The following is a 7,370-nucleotide window of genomic DNA, read 5'->3' on the forward strand; positions in this document are numbered from 1 at the left end:
TGTAAATTCAGACCGTTTCGCTCTCGGAGTGCACACTGGACTTTCCGGCGAGGAGTAGGGTTGGCTAGCTACGTCCAGACACAATTGAGACCCCGCTGACCATTTTATTCTCCCTAGCAGAGCTGGTAAGGCAGTTTTAGTGTTAACCAGAGAGTTGGTGACTGTAAATGTGCTGCTGGAAACAATTTAATTACGCTGTGTCCTCAGATTAATGCAGATGAAGGGAGTTAGATATGCATAGTTTTGTTCTGTATATATGAATTACAAATAAATAATGTTTCTAGTCTATTGCATAGCTACAATGTGTAATCATTGATGTCCCAGGAACAGGAGTGGTAAACACTGTTGAAGTGTTTAACTGTAATACATACATGCAGACAGAGCATCATTCACATAATGAAGATTGATATGACTGAAAAAGGATGTCTCAGAGATTCATATCTGAACCCCACTTTTATTTGCCAAGGAAGAGTACATGATCTCCTCTCCTCTCTGTTGTTATTTATGCTAGTCACTTTAACTCTACCTACATGTACATACTACCTCAACTAACCGGTGCCCCCGCACATTGACTCTATACTGGCACCCCCCTGTATATATTGTTATTTTTTACCTCTGCTCTTTAATTACTTGTTACTTTTATCCTTATCCATATTTTTTGAAAATGCACTGTCGGTTAGGGGCTCGTAAGTCAGCATTTCACTGTAAGGTCTATACCTGTTGTATTTGGCGCAAGTGACTAATAAAATTAGATTTGATTTGATATGCCTTGACACTGTGATATATAGGCCTAAGGCCTATAGAATAAATTCAACCACAACTTTGTTTCATCCCAAAACTGGAGAGCAACATCTGTCCGGTGAAGTCCACAAATGTTGCATGGAACAAACAGTTCCATAACCTACCCCATGATGAAGTTTCCGACATTTTCGGACTACTAAATAACCACTGATTTAGAACCACGGAGTGTTACTGTAAGTCACAAACAAAACAGATGCTGCCTCCAGCTTCAAAATTTCAACATCATCTAATCCCCTATGTTTAGTCTAATACATTGACAACTAAAAGATACCAAAAATGATTTAGTCCAATCAACATAAGCTAAATAGGATCTGGCTATTACATGTTGAACTTTCATCCTCTCAGGCTAGGGATACAATATATGAATTTGTGGAAAGGGACCATTTTAGCTAGCTAGCCACCGGAGGACAACGACACAACTAAATGTAACAATTCAAGTTGTTTTTGTCGATGACATTTCGCTTCTTATGTGATGTTATTGGTGTGAAGCCAAATTCAAACGGGCTTCCCTTGACACTTTTTTTGGTGCTCCAGGACCATTCACAGCTGAGCTCACTTAGTTTAGGTCAACGCTGATTGGCTATTATTTTATAACAATCAATGCTATGGGCGGCAACAAAGTCATACTCTTTTTGACCAGACATCTATACTGAGAAGCAATGTTCCCTCTAAACTCAGAGAAGCATGAGATTGTACTTCAACCAACTTTCTAGAGTTTTACCCGTTAGTTAACACTATCAACGTTTCCCTTTACTGTGGGAATTGTGATCGAATCAATGCAATAGTAGCCACTTTCAATGCAACATACTGAAACAAAGCTAACCATACAAGAGATTTTGTTGAAGACAGAACGCATTGGAGTAGGATTCTACTGCATCGACAGGCACATGCTCTACACAGACCAGTGCGTCATAACCAATCAGAGCTGCTATATGCAAATAGACCATTGCCATATACGGATCTGTGCCATTCACTGTGAACTGGACTGTTTTTACAGCATCAGCGGTTGTGGGTAAATGTGCTTGTTTTGAGATCAAGAGAACTACATGTAGCGACGTGTGCACATTTGTACATTTGTTCATATCCTTTGCTAGTTAGTGGGTTATTAGCCCAGTTATATATAATTTGTAGTCAGCAATGATGATTGTGATTGCTTCCTACAAGAGCACAAAACGTGTACATTTCTAGACATCTTTGAAAAGCGACTCAGGTAAAGAGTTTTTTTTTTGTCTTACAGTGTTGTATTTTGAGACAGGCTTGAATAAGCTGTTTTCACTCAGCAGACCTGAAATTTGCTCAGTGATGAAAAACATTACAGGGAACATTGCTGAGAAGGCATCATCGAATGCGCAATCACGCTTGTTCCCCACCATGAATGGAACTTAAGGATTTTGGGCACTGGCTAGTCGGGCTAGTCAACCAACATTTTTTACTAGCCCAGCTGCCCTGGTGTAAAATCTGTGCCCTGAGATATTAGAAAATACGAAATGCCACTAGCAAGCGGGCTAGTTGGGCCCATTTTCAACTAGCCCAGCCTGAACAGGACTAGCCACTAGCTTAATTTCAATCTCTGTCCCCCACGATTCGTTCATTTTTGTAGAGAACGTCACCTGTTTTCGAACAAATGTGGTTTTGAACAAATGTTTCTCTTCTTCAATAGTTTGCAAGGAATTCTGCTAGAAATTAGTATGACATTCGGGCATTAAAAGTCTTGATTTTCCTAATGTCACATGCTATATAACTACATTTTTTTTGCCTACTTAAAAGGCCTCCTACTTAGGACACAAGTATGGGTATTCGAACATGGCCTGTATGTTGGGTCAACTATATGCCCAAATGTTAAGCCAATTTACAATCCTATTGCGCTGATTGCCTTACAATTGTATGTTGATTCAACAAACTCTCCTCGAAGGGAGCTGAATTTGAACAAACTTGTTGAGTAAGCACTCAATGTTTGTTGAAAAGCACTCCCATCATCGTAATATTTCCCAGCATGCTCTATTTCAGAATATTTATTTTGCAATATGTTTTTACATGTACATTGATTGGTTGATTAATCCTATTCCACACAAACATAAATAACATACATTTTTCTAAACTATTCCAACCTGTTAGGAGTTGAACTTTTTGAGATGGCTGTTCCAGTTTATATGATTTAGGAAGTCTCAAAAATAATTATTACTACCATGGCAGTCATTCTCAAAGTTTCAATTGTTGGTTTCCCCACTCTTGGTGGATTCCAATAGGAAACGTACGCTTCCCTTTGCAAGCAGTGAGGTTGATTCAATGTACAATTTTAAGGCAACCAGCTGCAATAGGATTGTGAGTTTGCTCAACAAAATGGCATTGAGGTTGATTCAATGTACAAATAAAAGGCAGCCAGCTGCAATAGCATTCTTCCAAAGGCTTTGAGGAGTACGCCACATAAGCCAGGGGCTTCATCAATAATTGCATCAATAACATATCCCAACCTGCCACTTTCAAGGAGCGGGACTCTAAGTTTAGCTTATAAGAAATCCTGCTATGGCCTCCGACTAACCATCAAACAGGCAAAGCGTCAATATAGGATTAAGATTGAATCATAGTACACCGTGCTCTAATGCTCATCGGATGTGGCAGGGCTTGCAAACTATTACAGACTACCCCCAAGCCATAAGACTCCTGAATGGCTAATCAAATGTCTACCCAGACTATTTGCATTGTCCTGTTGCACCCCACCCCCCCCAAGAAAAATATTTGTTTAATGAAAGTTGAGCAAACTTACAGCCCGCTGCAATAGGATTGTGAGTTTGCTAAAAATTTGATTAACAAAAGTTGAGCAAACTCACAATCCTATTGCAGTTGGTTGCCTTACAATTGTACGTTGAAATCATCTCTTTTCAAAAAGAAATTACAGCGCAGGTAATTCAAATGAAGTCAAATAAATTCAAATTGTTATTCAAAACAGTCAGCAGAAGTAGGCCTACCACTGTGCAATTTTGTGTGTGTGTGTTTGCTCGCAAACTGTAAAACAGAAAATATTTATATCTATTTTTTACGCTGAATTATGAAATTATTCAGATTGGCAGAACTTGTGATTTCAGTGTAGTCTGCACACCACTGGAAAATTCACATCAAAGCTCTGCTACCATCTAGTAGAGATAAGGGAATATTTCTGTTGTGAATCATTAGCGGAGTCACCGTAATATTCGTGACAGTACCCCCCTGACGCGCAGCTCCCGCAGCGCGCCGACGCCGGCCTCGGGGACGACCCGGGGGCCGAGGCGCCGGGCGATCCGGACGGAGGCGATGGAACTCTCTCAACATAGATGGATCTAGAATATCCCCCACCGGAACCCAGCACCTCTCCTCCGGACCGTACCCCTCCCAGTCAACGAGGTACTGCAAGCCCCTCACCGACGCCGGCCTCGGGGACCCCTCGATGTCCAGAGGGGGCGGAGGGGGCGGAGGGACCTCCGGAACCTCTCCTTCCTGCATGGGACCAGCTACCACCGGCCTGAGATGAGACACATGAAACGAGGGGTTAATATGATAATACGAAGGAAGTAATAATCGATAACAAACCTCGTTTATTCTCCTCAGGACTTTAAATGGCCCTATACACTGCGGACCCAGCTTCCGGCAGGGCAAGCGGAGGGGCAGGTTTCGGGTCGAGAGCCAGACCCTGTCCCCAGGTGCAAACACGGGGGCCTCACTGCGGTGACGGTCAGCGCTCTTCTTCTGCCTTACACTCGCTTGGCGTAATGACTCTTGGACAGCCCTCCAGGTCTCCTTAGAGCGCTGCACCCACTCCTCCACCGCTGGAGCCTCAGTCTTGCTCTGATGCCAATGTGCCAGGACCGGCTGGTACCCCAACACGCACTCAAATGGTGACATGTTGGTAGAGGAGTGGCTTAGTGAGTTCTGGGCCATTTCTGCCCAGGGAATGTATCTCGCCCACTCCCCTGGCCGGTCCTGGCAATACGACCGCAGAAACCTACCCACCTCCTGGTTCACTCTCTCCACCTGCCCATTACTTTCCGGGTGATACCCTGAGGTCAGGCTGACCGAGACCCCCAGACGTTCCATAAATGCCCTCCATACACAGGAGGTAAACTGAGGGCCCTGATCAGAAACTATATCCTCGGGCACCCCGTAGTGCCGGAAGACATGGGTGAAAAGAGCTTCCGCAGGCTGTAGGGCCGTAGGGAGACCGAGCAATGGGATAAGACGGCAGGACTTAGAGAACCGATCCACAACGAACAGGATCGTTGTGTTACCCTGAGAGGGGGGAAGGTCAGTAAGAAAATCCACTGATAGATGGGTCCATTGCCATTGTGGAACGGGGATAGGTTGTAATTTACCTCGTGGCAGGTGCCTAGTAGCCTTACTCTGGGCGCACACCGAACAGGAGGAGACATAGAATCGCACATCCCTCACCAAAGTGGGCCACCAGTACTTCCTCAGAAGACCTCGCACTGTCCTAGAAATACCTGGGTGACCCGACGAGGGTAGACTATGAGCCCATCGAATCAATTGATCACGAACAGCGAGCGGCACGTACCTACGACCCTCCGGACACTGTGGAGGCGCAGGTTCCTCCCTTAGCGCCCGCTCGATGTCCGCGTCCACCTACCATACTACTGGTGCCACCAGCTTAGTTGCCGGAATGATGGGAGTAGGATCGATGGACCTGTCCTTAGTGTCATAGAGTCGTGACAGCGCCTCGGCCTTAGTGTTGAGGGAACCTGGTCGATACGAGATAGTAAAACGAAATCTGGTGAAATACATGGCCCACCTTGCCTGACGAGGATTCAGTCTCCTAGCTGATCGGATATACTCCAGGTTACGGTGGTCAGTCCAGATAAGGAAAGGGTCATAGCCCCCTCAAGCCAGTGTCTCCACACCTTCAGGGCCTCAACCATAGCCAACAACTCCCTGTCCCCCACATCATAATTCCGCTCCGCTGGCCCGAGCTTCTTCGAAAAAAAGGCACAGGGGCGGAGCTTCGGTGGCGCACAAGAACGCTGTGAGAGCACCGCTCCAACCCCAGCCTCGGATGCGTCCACCTCTACTATAAACGCCAAAGAAGGGTCCGGATGCGCCAACACCGGCGCCTCAGTGAACATCGCCTTCAACCTACGAAAAGCTCCGTCCGCCTCTGCTGACCACTGCAAACGCACCGGCCCCCCCTTCAGCAGTGAGGTAATAGGAGCTGCTACCTGACCAAAACCCCAGATAAACCTCCGGTAGTAATTGGCAAACCCTAAGAACCGCTGCACCTCCTTTACCGTGGTCGGAGTCGGCCAATTACGCACAGCCTTTACGCGGTCACCCTCCATTACCAACCCAGAGCTGGAAATGCGATAACCCAGGAAGGAAACTGATCGTTTAGAAAACTCATATTTCTCCGCCTTCACGTACAGGTCATGCTCCAGCAGTCGTCTAAGAACTTTGCGCACCAGAGACACATGCGCAGTGCGTGTAGTGGAGTAGATCAAAATATTGTCAATATACACCACTACACCCTGTCCGTGCAGGTCTCTGAGAATCTCATCCACGAAGGATTGAAATATAGCTGGAGCATTCTTTAACCCATATGGCATGACGAGGTACTCATAATGGCCAGATGTAGTGCTAAATGCAGTTTTCCATTCATCTCCCTCCCGAATACACACCAGATTATACGCACTCCTGAGATCCAGTTTCGTGAAGAACTGCGCTCCGTGAAATGATTCCACTGCCGTAGCAATGAGAGGTGATGGAATTTAGACCTCTATAATCAATACACGGACGCAAACCACCATCATTTTTCTTCACAAAAAAGAAACTCGAGGAGACAGGTGACATGGAGGGCCGAATGTACCCCTGTCCCAGAGCCTCGGTGATATATGTTTCCATAGCCACCGTCTCCTCCTGGGATAAAGGATACACATGACTCCTGGGGAGTGCAGCGTTTACCTGGAGGTTTATCACGCAATCCCCCTGACGATGGGGTGGTAATTGGGTCGCCTTCTTTTTACTGAAAGTGATAGCCAAATCGTCATACTCAGCTGGAATGCGCACGGTGGAAACCTGGTCTGGACTCTCCACCGTTGTCGCACCGATGGAAACCTCTACACACCTGCCTGAACACTCATCAGACCACCCCTGGAGAGTTCCCTGTTTCCACGAAATCGTAGGATTGTGAATAGCTAGCCAGGGAATCCCCAGCACCACCGGAAACGCAGGTGAATCGATAACGAACAGACTAATTCGCTCCTTGTGATTCCCCTGCGTAATCATCTCCAACGGAATTGTGGCTTTCCTCACGAGCCCTGACCCTAATGGTCGACTATCTAAAGAGTGCACGGAAAAAGGGGGGTCTACTTTACTAACGGAATCCTCAACCTCTGAGTGAGTCCGCGATCTATAAAGTTCCCAGCTGCACCTGAATCTACCAGTGCCTTATGCTTGAGAGAGGGAGAATAATTAAGGAAACAAATTAATAAGAACATGTGACCAACAGGACACTCTGGGAGAGTGTGGTGCTTACTCACCTGGGGTGACCAAGGAGTGTTCTGCCTGCCTTCTCGACTCCCAGATGAATT

This window comes from Oncorhynchus tshawytscha, linkage group LG09, assembly GCF_018296145.1.
Source record: "Oncorhynchus tshawytscha isolate Ot180627B linkage group LG09, Otsh_v2.0, whole genome shotgun sequence".
Lineage (NCBI taxonomy): Eukaryota > Metazoa > Chordata > Actinopteri > Salmoniformes > Salmonidae > Oncorhynchus > Oncorhynchus tshawytscha.